We start from the raw sequence: 19,124 nt of genomic DNA, 5'->3' as shown, positions 1-19,124 counted from the left end.
TTTATTTGAAATAATTTTGAATTAGACAAGAAATGAGCTTTACAGTCAGCTTACATTGCCTCCTGAGTCCTGTATAAATGTCTCCTCACAGTGATTTCTTAAAATTATTTGAAATCAATGTGATCGTTTTCATGATGAACACTGAGCGAATAATGACACAATAAAAGTAATTTTATCCACTAAACTAAGTAAAATATAATTATAACTTGTCGTTAAACTCAAAATGATGATCGATGAAAAGTTTGCTGATTCATATCGTATCATTCTTATTTCTGACCCCTACTATGATGATGCTTTGTGAAAAATAAAGAAATTTGACTTACCGGTATTTTACTATTACATGTATTATATTTGCCATTGTTAGTGTCATGTCCAAAGCAGAATATTAACCAAACGCATGCAATAATTCTTTATCACTTTGTGCAAGAGAACGCCATGTTTACTGCACGGTGACAAAATTTCAAATGACGTAATGCAACCTGTGACATCAAGTGTGATTCGCCGTGATTCGACGGGAAAAAAAGTTCGTTTGTTATTTTCTCTATTATTGTAGTGATTTTTTTTAAATTACCGCTAAACAGGATAAAGGACTTTTTGTTTTTGATACTGACTTTATCACATAAAATATCAGGCTCGCCCTTCGGGCAAACCTGATATCTTACTGTGATGAAGTCAGTATCAAAAACAAAAAGTCCTTTATTCTATATTTATTTCTATAAAATTTTGGTGATATTTTGCAACCATAAAATTATCGTATAAATATTTTGGAATTTGTAATATTTGACCAACAAAGAGGATTTAACTTAATTTCATGATCCGTTGAGTAGTTTAAGTTACAAGATAACCAACTTTTGAAATCAAAGGCAAACTCAAGTTATCCAGAAGGTCAAGGAGATATCAACCGTGGTACCCCTGTTAAAATAAGAAGTATCACTTAACAACAGCTGAATGGTAAAAGTGTTTAAGTTTGCTTAAAAAAACCCTCTTTATTGATAACAATTTCAACGAAATGTGCATTTTCCCTTACATCTGAACAAATGCTTCAGAATAAAATGAAAACACGGATAGGCAGCAATCCCTGGTCGAAAAATCATGATAGACATTCGAAAATGCAACATTTAAAAAATAAACCAGCGCGAATCCCTTTTAAATTTTTTAATTTATTTCACTAATAAAACAGCATCGATATGTACGATTGCCTAGCATACAGCACTGCAAAAAACCGAACGCAAACCCTTTTGAAATAACAACTAAAAAATTGAAAGTTTGTGCTGCAGTGTCTTTATTTGTTACAAAATTTAAGTACACCTTTTGATCTTGACCTAAGAACAAATGACAGCCATAAACATCATTTGGCCTTCTTCGTCAGTTAAATTTACTCATTTTGTTACATTGAGATTGTAAATCATGATTCATTGATGTTGACTTTACATCAATATTGCATAGACATGTTTGAAAGTAACATATAGCCTCTTCCTGATAACATTATTGAAAAATTTAGTTATCAGTTATAACTTGTTTAATTTTAATTGTGTCTTTTGTCGTCTTCCTTACTACTAGTACATGCATGTTTACTCGTCTTTTAACTCTGTTGAGTTAAGCCTTTAACAACTGATTGTTAGTGTTTGGTCGTTTTGAACAGCAGTATAATACTGTTGCCTTTTTGTAACAATACTGACAAAGGTTGGGTGGAAGATTGAGAGATATTAATCATACTAAAGCACGCCAAAATTTGTAAATGTCTAAATCAATTAAATATGACGAGGTTGTGGTTGATGTATATCTGCCATATAAAACATAACAAAATGTTTTATGGTACGAAAAGACCACATGTGACGGGGATGAACACGAACATCTATCTATCAATTTGTATTCCTTCTTTTCGCTCAATACATATTTTTAGAACTATTGTTATCTTAGAAACCTCAAAACTGCATGAGATTTAAAATTTAGTCGGCAGCTTGACAGTTATAGATTGGTATGCTCAGGTTTTGTCGGATCTCTCAGACATTTTGTTCATGTTTGCACGAATTTATAACTAGACTGTACTGTATCATTCTCAATCTCAACGTATCAGTGATATATGTAATATAAACTTTCGGTGAAGTTGGACATAGTAAGCGAGATAACGTCATCAATATATCAAAAAGAGATATTGAAGATGATTTGAAGAAGCTTTTAAATCTGTTTTGTCTTTGAGAAAGTTATGTTTGAATTGTGTTTTATATGAGTACAAAAAATATGTTGGCCATGAGTGATGCACACTTTATTAATGTTTTAATTATAAAAGCATTTTCATAAATCAAAGACACAGCAAATTCCATGAACAATGTGAACATATTGAAATTCCATGAACAATGTGATCATATTGAAATTCCATGACTATTGTGAACATATTGAAATTCCATGACCATTGAGAACATATTGGAAAAAAAAATACTTTTAAATGTGTAGCCTCGCGCGGTTCATCTTATTTCACTCGATAATAAAATTGAGAATGAAAATTGGGAACGAGTCAAAGAGACAACAGACCGACCATAGAACAGACAACAGCCGAAGGCCTCCGATGGGTCTTCAATGCAGCGAGAACCTCCCACACCACGAGGAGTCCTACAGCTGACCCCTAAACAAATATGTTACTAGTTCAGTGGTTATGAATGTCATACTAAACTCCAAATTATACACAAGAAACTAAAATTAAAAACCAAACAAAGTCCAGAGCCTCTTCACTTGGGACAGGCGCACAATTGAGGTGGGGTTAAACATGTTGATGGGATCTCAACCCTCATTCTATACATCTAGCCAATGTAGGTAAAAACAAACGCACTTCAATACGCATAGTGAAACTCAGTTTGAGATAAGTTAGAGTCAAATGTCAGAAAAGGTAACAAAAGAAAATAAACCAGATGACAATTTAACTTAAATCAACAACGGACTACTAGCAGTTACTGACATGCCAGCTCCAGACCTCAACTAAACTGATTGAAAGATAATGTCTTCATCATATGAATATCAAGCACAATCCTTCCCGTTAGGGATTAAGTATTATATCATCATAACATATATGAAAAGAACATAACCCCTGTCATGTCAACAACTGGTTTCAAAATAACTATGTTTAATTCCGATGCAAAGACCAGAACAGTTAATCAATATTAAAGCCAAAATATGCAGTCTTTAATGACCTGACAACAGTATCGTAACTTTATCCCTTAACAAGTCTGTTTAATAGTTTTGTTAGCTTCTGAGGTGAATACGGACATGTTTATATTATATAACATTACCATACAAGATTGGATGTGAAATACCTCAACGTATTGCATGTCTACATGTTGAGTTTATTTACGAATGATGTCATTGTACCGATGATACAATTAAGTAAATGTTTTGACTAGTTTGTGATAAAACCCTGGTGTAATATTTTTTTCAGTAAAACATAAATTTATCTCGCTAAAATATGATACGTTGTTAAATACACGAGCGAATCGTACAAGTTGAGATATACAAACACCATAAGATGGTGACAAGGGAACGTCACCATCAAAAAATGAATTATTAACAAGAGGAAGTGAAAAAGCGGTGGCCGTGTGTTACCTCTCCTCGTCAGTTTTAATCTAGCGGGTACTACAGTATATAATAAATATGGCATGGAGATGTTATTGTTATAGATCAGCTCAATTATCTATAGTAAAGGATCCCGGAGAGGGTAGAACACAAAATTTGCAAAAGCAAATTTATAAATCTAACATTGTTGGGTTGATGTTTAGACGAGTTGTATATACATTATGTACACAGCCATGTATCACCATCATTACTGGTGATCCGATGGATAAATCTGTTGTAGAGTTGTCACTGACTCAATTCTATCCATATTCTATTTTTTTTTCCATACCTTTAAAGATTCTTTGCAACAAAGGTTATGATAGAATCATAAAATATATGTATTGTTGACTTTTCAAGTTTTCAGAGGCTGGTTTAAGGGGGATAGAGGGAGGGTTCCCGCCCAATCTTTTCTGGGATAAATTTTGTTGATTATATAGGGAACCACTGATGCATGACTAGAGCGGATCCCATCTTAGTCATTCGGGCCTCCACGTAGGAAAATGCCGAATCTGCCACTGGTTTTGAGGATTTTTGCTTTAAGAGGAAGCTTTTGAGTAAGATAAAGATCATACATATAGTTTGTCGTTCAGTATATATTTAGGAAAAAATGGACAAAAATCTAAATTTGCCTATAGTTGAACATTTTTCCTGTTTCCTGTTTTCAGAGGTTTTTTGGTAAATATCGAATTTTGTGACTGCAGGAAGTAATATCTGGTCTTGAAATTTAGTCAGTCTGTTTGCTGTCATGTTTGAGATGTTTAAAATAGAGCTAAATGTAAACAAAATATCTGTTTTTTCTAATTTTTCTAAGATTTTATGAAAAAATCTTATTTTTGCCTTGAATATACTGTAAATAATATTCTAGTCATGCAATTGTAAATAATTTTATTGCATAGCAATATGATGTTTCCCACAGAAAGTAACCAAATGTTAACGTGCAATAAATTTTCAAAATTAGTCATCAACGACAAAATCTTAGTTTAAACCAATTTTTACTTTCAAATATTATATTGCTATACAATTAAAGGGTTGTTATAAAAAGAAGATGTGGTATGATTGCCAATGAGACTGCTATCCACAAAAGACTAAAATGACACAAACATTAACAACTATAGGTCACCGTACGGTCTTCAACAATGAGCAAAGCCCATACCGCATAGTCAGTTATCAAAGGCCCCGCTAAGACAATGTAGAACAATTCAAACGAGAAAACTAACGGCCTTATTTATGTAATGTTGCATGAATATTGGCAAATAACTGCTCTAAAGTAATGCCCCTTCACAAATGTAAAAAAATATTGATTTTTTTTGTTTCCGTTCTTTACCCTAGCACTGTTCTAAATAGAACTGTCAGAATCAGTTCTAGTTAGAATTGACTAAATCAGTTCTAGGTAGAACTGTCAGGATCAGTTCTAGAGTAGAACTGTCTAAAACAGTTCTAGGTAAAACTGTCCAAATCAGTCTTAAACCGTAGAACTGTCAGCAGAACTGAATAAATCAGTCAGGACTGTAGCACAGTTCTAAATGACGTCACTGCAGTAAGGGCAATTTAGAATTTAGAAGAAAATAATCAGTTCCAATTATTTTATTATTTAATAGCAAAAATGCCAGGCGGTGACGAAATTCCGTTACATGTCGCGTTCTAGTCCATCAACCCCATTAAGATTTGTTATATCGTAAACCTAAATTGATTTATCTTTACAATGGTGTATAACATGCCTACATTTGTTGTTGGAATCATTTGAAGTAATCTTACGATCATCCTGAAATAGAAATATGGCGCCTGGAAATATTATTGGTTGAAAATTACATAATAAAGTGTAAATATGTTCAGTTTTGGTTGATGCGGTCACATATGGTCAGTTTTGGTTGATACTGAAAAATATGGTCAGTTTAAGTTGATGCGGACAAATAATTTTGTTATATGAGTCAGTATGAGATTTCAAAACTGCTAAAATTAGTTTACGATTCAAAATGTTGAATAAAAACAGGACATGTTAGCACTATAAACTGATGCGACAATAATTGTATTCCAATATTGCTCTTACTTTTATATTACAGTCCCTCTTGACCTTAAAATAATAACTGACTTACTGTGCAGCTATCTAGAATTGCAGAAAAAAGAGCAAATAATGTCAGTTTAGTTTAATGCGGTCAAAATATATGTTAAACAGGTCCGGCAACGGTATGAAAACTACTCGTAAACAGATATCACATTTATTTACGACTCAATATTTTGAATAAAAAAAGGACAATGCTAGTTCTTAGCACCGGTTTGAGTAGAAATTTTTGCTTACGTCAATATTGTCACAGTTGTACGTGGCATAGAAGACACACAGATGCGAGGCAATATGAACAATTTAATATGAAAAGCTGTCAAATTTTACTTATACATTAATATAAAACGAGACAAATTTAAGGTGAAACACATGGTAAATTACTACAGGTTGCATATATATAAAACCACTCACAAATGAAGTTTTAGGTGGTTTGATATGTATATATGATTAACCAAGAGTGTTCCGTCCTACCTGTCGACTTGTTCATAGATCTGGAAAGTGAGATACTATATATATATTACACCACATTATGTATGTGGTCTTTTTACCGGGCACAGAAAAAAAACCCATCATACATGTCATTTTTGCTATAATTAAATATATTTTTTCTGGTCAAAATAGAGTTCAATATATAAAAATCCCTCCCCCCCCCCCCAGATTACACACAATACTTTTGACCACGACACACAGATGAAGTTTGAATTTGGGAAGCGTCATTTTACTAATTCTAGATTTATGACCCCTCCACGAATGAAAAAAAATGCTTGTTTTTTCGTTTCAGTTCTCTAACTTTAGTTTGCCTCAAACACAGTTTTAAACAATAGTACACATGACACAACATAGAACACTAAAGAATAAACAACACGAACCCCACCAATAACTAGGGGTGATCTCAGGTGCTCCGGAAAAGTAAGAAGATCCTGCTCAACATGTGGCACCCATCGTGCTGCTTATGTGATTACAAATCCGGTAAATAGTCTAATTCGGTAGGTCACATTCATGAAAGGAAAGGGGATTGTAGTTACGACGTAAGGAAAGAAAATAGTTTCTTTATTACATGTATTAGTCTCATAGAAATATATACAACATTTGTCATTCGTCGTCAAAATATTTTGTGAAATATTTTGTTTCTACGACACATTAGTCAAATTAACATGGAGACTTTTAAACATTTAATATATATGTGAAAAAAAATTAAAACACAAAAATACTGAACTTAGAGGTAAATCAATTCGTAAAGTCCATAATTGCATGGCAAAATCAAATAACAAAACGCATCAACAACGAATGGACAAGAATTGTCATATTCCTGACTTGGTACAGGCATTTTTAAAGGTAGAACATTGTGTATTACACCTGGTTTTATAGCGTTAACTCTTTCACTTTGATGACAGTCTAATCAAATTCCGTTATATTTACATTGATGCGTTAACTAAACAGACACAATATTTAAAACAGTCAAAATATGGGTACATCAGTCATCATCGTATACCAATTTTTAAAGGAACAATTTAACAGAACACAAAAACATCTACTATCTACAAAAACATTCATTGATTTGTGTGTCTGACGTCAGAAAATTGTATACGTCACATAGATTTGTCGTACAATGTGCATACAAACAATTTAAAAATTTACATAGGCAATATTAGCATACAGGGTTACAAAATCAAAAGTCTGTAGGGATAAATTTCAGAAATAGACCGAGATTTAAACTAGTCCAAAGGTTATATATATAATTTATAAGAATCCACTAATAGCTAGCTAATTCCACATACAGGGTTACAAAATCAAAAACATTAAAAAGTGCAATTTGGTGTTTTGGGGAGATTTTTGAAGCCAAAATTTGAAAGTTAAAATTGTTCTTTTGCAACGTTTCAATTCAGCAACCAAAGTTGAGATATAAAAATGCCACAATTTCTATAATATATATCATATGGCTTTGAAACTTTGTAAACTGACTCTTAAAACACTAAGCTTAAATCATGCCAAGTTTTCTTGGATTTGGTCAAGTTTTTGACCCCTAATAGGCACACGACCACAATTGATGACCCCGCTTTTCGTTGTTCACGAATATAGTTCCCTGTAATTACAGTGTATTTTTTCTTTATTTTTTATCTTTTCTGGGGTTGAAATGAAAGAAGAAAACTGAAATAAACTTTTGGATGTTTTGTTTTAATTGATTTTAATACGGAAAGAGTGATTAGGCCAAATGCAAAAAGGTTATATATACATTTTTCGGAACATCTCTTGACATGCCTATAGGGGTATGGATGTGTATTGGCCAAATTTGTATGATGTAATGATGCAATTTTTCTGAAAATTGCTATATTTTCGACTTGTACTGTACATTACACACACAAAAAATTAAACAAAAAGAATAGGCAAAATTGTTTTAATGGGACAAAACGTTATAAAGAAATGATAGAGGAATTAATTGTGGTCTCGGGCCACATTTTTAGCCAGGTCATGTATATTTTCAGGAAAAAATAAAACAGAAAAAAAAATGGCAAAGTTAGATAATTATAAAAGAAATTGGATTCTTGTTAGTTACGAAAATGGAGGTTTGAATATGATTGATATTGGAATTTACTTTGAATCACTTAAATCATCATGGATAGTAGGTAGAATTTCAAATACAGATATTGCCAAACCTCTAGAATGTTTACAAGGTTTAAGAACACAATGCCTATTAATTTATAGGAACATTGTGAACATGGATTATACAATTACAAGCATAACTTTCTTCAAAATAAGTGTACAGCTTTATTTGATATCATTAAGAAAAAATGCTTGAAGATATATCGATGGAAACTTGTACAAGGTATATAACCAACTAACAAGTAATTGCTTAGATAGAAGGTAAAATACAATGATTTTTGTAACAGCTGCTTCGCGAAAAAAAGATTATTATCCTGATATCATTACCCTTTTTAAACATTTTTTTTAATAAAATTCATAATCTTTTGCTGAAAGTACACATAACAATGTTAAAGCTATCACAGTAACATAGTTTGTTTTGGTCTTACAATATCAGATACATATTCATGTGCCTTTGATTATCGTCTCATTATTATTGAATATTCAATTGAGAAATCCTACTGTGAATCTGATCAGAAAATAAAAAAAGGACTTGATGTATTTTGTCTGTTCATTCGAGAATTTACAATACGAGTGTATAATACTTAAAAGTTAAAAGTTGATTTAAAAACAATATTTTTATTTTAAAGTTTTATAAGTTATTAATGTAAAAGAATTATTTGTTTTCGTCACAAAGAGCTTGGACTTGTTGAATACAATATAAAAAGCAATTGATGGAAATAAAGACATTTAAAAAAGAAAAGAATGCATATAGACAAAATCGTAATTGTCAATGGAATTTATAGAATATAAAACCATCTGCTATCTTTTCGCGAAGCAGCACGCAAAGATCTGCCGTATCTAACCATATACCTTGGGGTTGATATAACTTTGATTCCAGGATGTCTCCATTCAAAGGCACCTCCAGCTTTTAAAGCACTTAACACTACATCACAACAGTTGTGGGATATTAAATGGTAACCGCCTCCATGAATTTTGTAATGATTCCACCAAGAAGTTACAGCAACGGCATTGACTTTTTCACTTGAAATATGAAAACTTTGACTGGCATAACGTCCCATTCCTTCTACATCTTCTTCATAATTGTCAGGCAGGTGTCCGTGTGCTGTAACCTACAACATATTGAAAAGGTACACATACTTTTTTTTTATTATTAATAATTACTGTTCTTATGAAAGTAAAGCAAAATAAGAAAATAGATTTTAAAGATCCGAAGCAAAATTTCCAAACTTAACATTTTGCTGGACAACAGACCTTTTTAGATTTTTTTACATGAGATCTAGATAAAAAAATAAAGTGAAAAATTAAAAAATAAGAAAAGATAAAATAATGAAATACCAAACAATATAGAAATATCAAAGACCACAATGATATAATTATTTGAAAACTAGCGGTTAAAAAAGTATGATGTCAAAATTATTGGTTGAGAGCGTCCCCGTGGAGTAGACGTAATATTTAATTGTACTGATTTAAAAAAACTATTAATTTTTGTATTAAATTCCATATGGGATTTGAGCGTCGCTTTCACCCCATATTGACCCTACTGACCCCGTACAGAATCAGTTTTTAATTTATTGATATATTTTTTTTCAAATCTACATATAAATTGATAAAGATCATATTTACAAGCTTATTTTTACGTATTTAATGTTCAGTAAAATCTCAGATAAACACATTTTTCTCTGTACTATCAGATCTCCCACTGGCTCTACTTTTGCCCCTACCATTACGTAGATTTTAGTAGCAAGACTGCTTTGATGCCTAGAAACAATGAAAAAAAAGGAATGATACAGTATGTATATGGAACAAGATATTGACGTTATTGATGGGATCGTAGTTAGATCGTAGCATGAACGTGTTCTTTGCGTAATTGGACTGGTACTTTTTACTGCTTGTATTTGGCAAACTAGGAATTATTTTATTTAATTTAGTCTATCCCTCATTAATAGAATCTTTCAGTTCTTTTCCAAACTGGTTAAGTCTTTTTTTCTGTTACGTATTGTTTTTGGTGTAACCTTCTGATATCGTTTTCTCCACACTCGGTATCGAAATTTCTTCTCGTATTGAAGCTTTACGGTTTTTACCACTCCTAGATTTACAGTTTATGCCATATGACCATATTTAAGGCTTCATCAATAGATTTTGGCTGTTTGCTTATAACTTTAGACGTCATATTTTCGTCATTTAGACCGTAAAGGAAACGATTAACAATCAATTCTTCGAATAGCTGAGTCCCTTTAATTTCTGGATAAGGTTTACAACTCTATAAGCAAATTCTTGTTAGCTTTCTTTGTTCTGCTTATGAAGATCTTGGAGTGCTGTTCAGTGTGTTCATGGTAAAATATTGTCCCCGAGCCTCTTCCTCAACTCAACAAGAAAACTAAAAATATCTATCTGTACTGCATGCTGGAGCCTCAAAGCAAGTTTAAAGATTCATTTTGCAAACATAATAACAGCTGTGTTGCTTGCTTCTGATTCCTCAAACGTAGCGTTTTTGAAATAATCTGGAATTGACACCAAAATTATTCCTATCAGTTAGGCCATTTTAAACGGGAAATCTATGTTGTGGTTCATTTGATGACATGCGACTCATATTTGACACCTTTGAATATGTGTTTTCTGGACAGTGAGGTCTATCATATCTCGAGTACATACTATCAACAGTTACTTTTGGATAATCTATACCTGTATCTGGTTGTATAGTTTCTGACGGAACATATGGTTGAGGTTCAGCATAATTACTTTTGGTATGTGTATAATAAGGCATCTTTTTAAGTAATTGTGACTGTCTTGTGTAGGTCTCTGGGTATCCTATAAATCTTTCATGATGCCTACTGTCTATGATCAGGGTAAGTTTCTGCCCACTTTAGAATAGTTTATCCTCTGCTGTTCATGTCTATTCATTTAACAGCTCTTCTTCTGAAAAGTGCTTTGAGTGCTTTGATGTTTTTTTTTCAGATGTTCTGTTTAATTCCCGTTGTTCAGAGTGATTAGTACTCCAAGTACTTGGATTTTTCCTCATGTCAGAGTAATAAGTATCCATTCACTTTGGTATACATCTCTTTTATCTGAGAGACCAGTACTCCATGCACTTTGATATGTTTCTCTATTTTCAGATATTTTGATAAGTTGGTCGCCTTTTGTCAGTTGCATTGTTAGTATGTAAGGTATTTTGATGAGCCTCGCTGTTCATTTCTCATCTAGGAATTATATCCCCTTGTCGCATTGCGGTTATTTCTACTTCATTATATATCGTTCTGTCTTGGTATGGCACTTTCATAAGCAAAAGTTGGTGTATTACCTCCAGAAACACGGGTCATTGTTTCAACTTCATTTGTTGCTGAATTTTGTGGTACGTTTTCTCGGTTTTTATTCAATATGTGTGAATACGATAGTGAACCTAAACTGCTTCGTGGTTCATATAAATTTTTAGTTATTTCAACCGTAGGTTACTGACGACTTCTGGGCATAGTTTTTATTTAAATGTAAACTATTGCACGAACGTCGAAATAATATATATCTAGATACGATACTTAAATTACGGTTTCCTCAATATTTTTCATGTCTGAAAAATTTCAAACCTAAAAGCTAATACAACATTGGAAGGATTTAAAATGTTTATTGAAATACCGAAAACGATCATATATATAAAAAAAAAATTCAAATCCAATAGCTAAATCAGCTTTGAAAAGTGTAGAAGTTATGCGCTAGCCCTACAGTTAAATTTCAAAACCAACAGCTTTGAAAAGTTTTGAAAAACCCTCACAAATCAGTGAAACAAGATATATCAAAACCAAAACCAAAAACTGTCTTGAAAAGTTTTAAAATTTAAAAAAACACGAACACATAATTTCATCAAGTTTTGTTACGCGGGGAACATGGGACTAGAGGAAAAAAATCATACACCAAAGCAAAATAAAATTATGCCCAAAAAGTCTAAAAATTTAGGATCACGTGAACTTAAAACCAAAAGCAAAACAGTTTTAAATTTGGTAAGATATTACGACAAGTTTCCGATCGAAGAAAACAAAACCAAAAGCTAAAAACTGCTTTGAAAATTGTTGCAATATATAATTAAACAGATGTTAAATTAATCCCACCGCTGCTGTTGTGAATCTACTTATTCATAAAACCAACCGGTTCGAGCAGGTAAAAACTTACATTGGTGTTCACATCAAGTGTTTGTCTCATTAAACAAGTACCTCAACTGTATATGGCAGTTACGTTTTATGCAAACAACATGTACCAATACAATATTTTATTATAAATACACAATAAATATACAACAAGTTTATTCACACAAGAATAAATAATAACAAAGGAACAATCAACTTATTGATTGAATTGCCTATCGGCTTTTATGGTTATTACTATATGTTTTATGGTTTTTGTTTAAATCAATATGTTAAGTTCACTCGCTCATATCTCAAATACGAAAACATTCCCCTAATTTTTAATCTGATTTTGCAACTTTGTCCTACATTTTCTTGTAAGATTCTGGGGCGTTGATTTGTTTTATATATAATAAAGAATACAAAACTTTAAGCAAAGTATGTTAGAACACGATACATTTGTGTTTTAAACAACTCCCAGCGGTAAATCGTTCATGCCAAAGGAAAAATCATTAATATAGATAAGAAAACACATTTATTTGCATTTAGGACGATTTGATTTATTTGTTAATGCCTTCCGTTGTTCTGTAAAGTATCGATGTTTTACTTTTGTTAAAAATTCCTATTATTTTTAACGCATGTCTTAAAGTATGGTACAACATACCAACGTTTAATCAAGTGCAGATGCTATAGTATTTTATAAGTCAATTACAAATGCATCCTGCTATCAACACTTTGAAAACATCCATTATGATATACACACCACGCCTAGGATTCTGAGTAATCAAGGAAAATGTTACAGATATTATTACAAGTATTCTCCGAAAGAATGTTTAAAAACATATACAAGGGAAAAAGAATGAGACAGGTTTTGAAATTCTACCTTTTTCTTCTTCTTTTTAAATTTGCTTTTATTTTCCTTTGGCCACCAACTGATGTATGTACCATTGTCGAGTAGCAGTGAACAATGCCCAACACTACCTCCACATGCTTCCCACACGTACAAAATTGCCATGACTGCTATGTTTCAATGCATAGACTTATAAAAGAAAAAAAATACAATAGGTCATGTTTGTTCCCAAACTTCACAGCAAAATAAAACAAGAGAAATTACCCCGGTAACTTTATCAGAACTCAACCAATATTGTTTACATATAATGTAAAACTAAACAAAAACAGTTTGATATGGCAAGTCATGTTACTACATTGATACATGAAACATTTTATGAGAAATCTTATTTGATGTTATAACACCAATGATGTTCCCCTATTTGTCTTTGCTCCATTTACACTTTTAAGAAAATGTGCAGAATTTCTTTTCGTTTCAAATAAGAAATAACTTGGCATGATTAAAGTTTGCACAGTGTCAGACTTTGTGTTATTGCATTATGTGCATATAAGATTAAAAAATTCACTGGAGGGTAACAATCATGTTTCACCTTTTTCATCATGTATACAAGCTTACGTAATTATGCAAACCTTCAGTTTTTGATATAGTGTGTAGAAATACCACATTAAAGAAACTGTGTTTTGATACACCCGAGATATATGTCTATGACAAAGATATTTTTATTGCCATGAATTGAAGGGTCAATTTCCTGCAACTGTCAAATTCACGGAAACATTTTTTTCTAACCTTTTTCGTATTCAACCGGATGTGGCGTACTTTAATTTGGTGTTATTTGTCCCAAAGAACACTCATTTGTTTAATAAACTGTATGAGATTGATTACGTTTGTTATACTGGTCGTTTCAAGCATTACTGCATAGTTTTGTCATAATCAGTTGAATAGTTTGGGAAAAATCTAGAAAATGTAAGTCGACATCTATAGCGATTTAAACAAAATGTCTTCAAATCTTTAAATAAGCCACATCATGCTTGTCATGAAAGAAAAAATGTTTATCTCATCTCCCAAAAACAAAGAATATGATACAATAAATGACTCTAAGATAATAAATATGACTAATATACCTATTTGTCTTCATTACATGGTCTATTTTGGTCAATTTATACCTTACATTTCCTCACAATTTCAACCTTTTAGGCCAATACATAGGATATTTCGGGTGACTTTCACTTATTCATGAAAGAAATGAGATAATAAATGAGTAATTGAGGTATTCACGTTGTAAGAATTATCTGATTCGGGTGTGTCTAATATGTGTTGGACTTAGCTTTATTTATTCGGGTTTAGTTTCTGTACTTAGTTAACACTTCAGTTTCATTATGTATATCTGTTTCATATTCATTTGATAACATTTACTGTTTGCAATAGCATGAATTGTTCTATATAATAAGAATTTTCTGATCCCGGGCATAAAAACAATGCCGTATTTGGCACAACCTTTTCAACTTTTGATCTTCAGTGTTGTACAAGTTTGTACTTTTTTCACTTTCGATCTTTTATAACTGGGCGTCACTGGTAAGTCTTGTGTGGACAAGGCGCGTTTTTGGCGTATTGAGTTTTAAACCTGATGCTTTTTGCTATCTATTAATCATGTTTTTCTTTGTCTAATATGTTTTCCTTTTTATTTGTATTGTAGTCCTGTTATATTATGTTGTCATTTCAATATTATATTTAACTTTGCCATTAAAGTGCGAGGTTTGGCATGCCACAAAACCAGGTTCAACCCACCATTTTTATTCCCCTTTAATAATGTCCTGTACCAAGTCAGGAAAATGGCCATTGTTATATTATTGTTATTTTCTGTGTGTGTTGCATTTTAATGTTGTGTCGTTTGATTTTTCTTATTTATGAGATATTAAGATAGGACGTGGCACGGTACTTGTCTATCCCAAATTCATGTATTTGGTTTGATGTTATATTTTTTATTATCGTGGTATTTTGTCTGATGCTTGGTCCGTTTCTGTGTGTGTTGCGTTTCGGTGTTGTGTCGTTGTTCTCCTCTTATATTTAATGCGTTTCCCTCGGTTTAAGTTTGTTACCCCGATTTTGTTTTTTGTCCATGGATTTATGAGTTTTGAACAGCGGTAAACTACTGTTGCCTTTATTTATCCCTATAAAAAATTACTAACCCCAAAGAGGTTGAAATAAGTCTTTACTTATAATTGAATTGACTACGTTTCGTAAGAGGGACATACACATTATTACTAACATTTTGCTAAAGGTAGAAATGGGTGTCGAAAATAAAGTGATGATGTATATTTAACCAGATGGTATTTTATCGGAATTCTACAATTTTATAAATTGCGAAGTGCAGTGCCGAATGTGTCAAAGAGGTTACAATCCGTAAAGAGCAAAAACAACCCTAGACATCAAATCAATCCTCAACACAGCGACAAATCAGGCATCTTAGGGCGTGCTTCAGATGGTCCCTAAACAAAAATATACACTTAGTCTGGCGTACTAAATTATTATCCTGGTACCTTTGATAACTATTATTCACTGAAAATGGACATACAACTTAACTCAGAACCTGTAAATGAGCTAAGATATACTAATAAACCATATCAGACTTTAAAAGGCCAGAAATACGGCAGTGTAAAATATGCTATATTAGGCCTCAACCCTTCCTTATATTTCTATCCAATGTAGAATAAAAAAAACACACACCAATAGGCACAGTAAAACTTAAATTCCGAGTGCGGAGTAAGAAGGTAACAGAAGAAAAGAAATTGTAATGTTACATGAGTTAAGGTTAGATTTGCATGATACCTGGATTTTTGTTATTAGTGATATCATACCAAAATGGTACATCACTGTGTTCAGGGAGGATTACCCACTTATTTGAAGAGAAAAATAATCGAACATCGTCCGTCCGTTTTTCAGGTGAAAAGGTCAAAATTGCGATGTTCACGATTTTTAGGGAAAATTGTATTTGAATTGTTCTGAAATAATAGTTTTTGTTAGTGACTACAAAAAACAACAAAACGGAATTAAACATGTACAAATAAGGGGCAGCGAAAAAACTATGTGAATTATTTTTTTGTATCCTACATTGAAATTTTGATCTCGTCCCTTAACTTTTATGCCCACATCTTTCAGTCGGAAGGGGAGGTGTTTAAAATTTTGTCATACTTGTGTTTTAATACATGACCATGAACAAGACTCGAATTTTGAAGGAAACACTTATTCTTTCAGTGCTTCAAACAGTAATATTTTGAGTCTTAGGATAGCATTCAAATAGTAATTAAAAATAATGAAAATTACTTTTTGCCTTATGTTGATAAATTGTTTGTATGCACAAATTGGTTGAAAGACATCAGTTTTGACTAATACAGTCATTTACAGCAGCCAAGTTCATTTCATTCATTTAAATCTAGACATCAACAATTGTTTTTCAAATATGATCATATATTCATGAATGAGCAGAGGAAAGCTTGATTACTGGTAAGATTTGTCCAATAATTACACGTTATGTTCAGATTTTGTGTCTTTGCCCAAATTAACAAACTACATGCTCCTATACATAATGATAGACGAAACAAATTGAAATACAAATGACCAGCCGTGTATGTATTGTATATATTTAAAACAAGAAAACTATGCATGACGACATTTTTGTGCTATGTATAAAATATTAGAATTAATATTGGATGTGAAAAACCTGAACGTAAAAGATTTCTGCATGTTTTTTTTTTATTATTTACGAATGATGTTTTAGTATGGATGATATACATTCAAAGATTTCTTATGTTTAAATCGAATTAACAAGCACAATCAAATGGAACAATTTGAGATACATCAAAACTATAAAAGGATAAGAAAGGAACGTCACCGCCTAAAAATTGATTATCCAATATAGGAAATATAAATAACTTCTTTAATCTTTAAGTTTGAAAACTTGAACCATTTTCGTGACGTTATACCATTTATTAACTGTTGAATCTTTTTAAAAATAAACGCTTTCTTAATTTGTCACTGCAATGGAATCATTAAATGATATTCTGTTTTTACCTTTATGAGCCCAATTTCATTGAGTTCGAATTGGTTAATATACTGATTTCTTTCACTTACTGAATTTATTTAAAAACCTACGTTAAGTTTTTGTAATTTTTGAAGCCGTCACTGGGAATCGAACCAGTTATTGTTATATGTTATTTGTGACTGACATCGACATATCGACGAATCATCTTGGCTACAAGCTAACTATCTATTATATATATTTATGGACCAATTAAATAGTATGCATCGGCACAATGGACACACATGGCCTGCACCTTGATATATCCATAATAAGAAATAGCTTATTAATAAGTCAATAAGTAAGAGATATGGACTTGTCGGTTTAAGTTATAAGTTTTTCTGTTGCCTCTGCTTTAAATCAATAGTGTTACTATACAACAATTTTAAAGATTAGAATAACTTTCTTACCTAATTGCTCTGTTTACAAATACGTGCATTTAAAACACAAATAACCGAACATTGAATGTTTAAATTAATATTTTCAATGACATATATTTATATTATTCTGCATCAATAATCGGATTTTGATTGGCCCATCAATGTTTTGATTTATTTTTAGTTATCCCTTAAGCATGGTAAACAAAAGAAATGTATTTCTGCGTATTTCGAAATTTTGGTATTTATAGCTTTGGAATTTCCATCTTTTTTAAGTTTCGAATTTCAGTCCAATTCCAAAAAGTCAAATCGAAAGTGAAAAGAGACAAATGTCTAATTAGTTTTTAAATGTACCAGACATCGATGTCTATGTAGGTGTTTTTTTTTAAGATTTTGAAATTGTGATTTATTGCATTAATTCAAAGTGGTTTACTAAGTCTGTGCAAATATATCCTTATATAAACATTTTTAACATTTTTGATATTTTAGGTGTTTCTAATACAATCTATTATTGTCGGTTATTTATTCCAATGTTATAACTTAACCTTTTTAACAAAAAAGCGATTATCAGAGGAACTACATGTAAACAAACAATGCATTGCATTAACATTTCATAAGATATCAACAGTTTTTATGAGGCCAACTATAAAAATATGTCATCACGAGTTGGTTGACCGTTATAGAATTACCGTTTCACATATGAAAACAGATATGGTCCTTGTGTCGTAACTACAAACCCCCTCTTTTTACGAATGTGACTACCCAAGTAGACTTTTTAGTTGGTCTGTAATAAAATGAACAACGCGATGGGTGCTACATGTGGAGCATGATTTGCTTATGCTTTTGGTGCACTTGAAATCACCTCAGTTTTTCATGTTATGACCTATGTACCATTATTTGTCTTTTCTTTTGTTAGATACATGTATGCTGTTGTCCTTAGATTTGTAAGCTTTGAGTTTGACTTTCACTCTTGTATCTTTTGCCACTCTTTGACATATCTAATTGTGCTATTTCGCAGTTTTCAGTTTAATTCAAGTATATTAGACCGAATTTATAATTATCGATATAACCTTCATACAGTTTTATCTTGAATATACTTTTTGTTCTTATTGATAATTATATGAGTAAAAAAAATACATATAGATGGTACAATCCTAATCCTCACAAAAGATATTTTAGAGCAGACTTTTTGTCTTCTTTTCAAGTTAACTCTTTTTTGTACATCAGATCTAGGTCGGCCTTTTTAGGATTACAGCTTACCTATATTCAAATCTGATCCATACCATACCTGTGACTATTGACCAGTTTTGATGACAGGTCTGACCAGACCTGACTAAAGACAAAACTCATTATGTTAAGATTCGTAATTTAACTTTTATTTTGTCCTATTCTTGATTGTATCATTTTGGCATGAAACAGGAGATGCATATCCTGTCAACTAATCAGG

General features: G+C 31.8%; 1 long non-coding RNA gene across 1 annotated transcript; it reads right to left on the bottom strand.

The window, feature by feature from the left end:
• Positions 1-9,283: 9,283 nt before the first annotated feature.
• LOC134700974 (uncharacterized) lies at positions 9,284-17,757 on the bottom strand. The gene is made up of 3 exons (XR_010104001.1): positions 17,711-17,757; positions 13,259-13,414; positions 9,284-9,375 (listed from the first exon to the last, which is right to left on the bottom strand). It is a non-coding gene; the product is annotated as an uncharacterized LOC134700974 (long non-coding RNA).
• Positions 17,758-19,124: the final 1,367 nt, after the last annotated feature.

This window comes from Mytilus trossulus, unplaced genomic scaffold (assembly GCF_036588685.1).
Source record: "Mytilus trossulus isolate FHL-02 unplaced genomic scaffold, PNRI_Mtr1.1.1.hap1 h1tg000210l__unscaffolded, whole genome shotgun sequence".
In the NCBI taxonomy this organism is placed as follows: Eukaryota; Metazoa; Mollusca; class Bivalvia; order Mytilida; family Mytilidae; genus Mytilus; species Mytilus trossulus.
The sequence above is the reverse complement of the archived record's forward strand: the minus strand, read 5'-3'. Positions and strand labels throughout refer to the sequence as shown.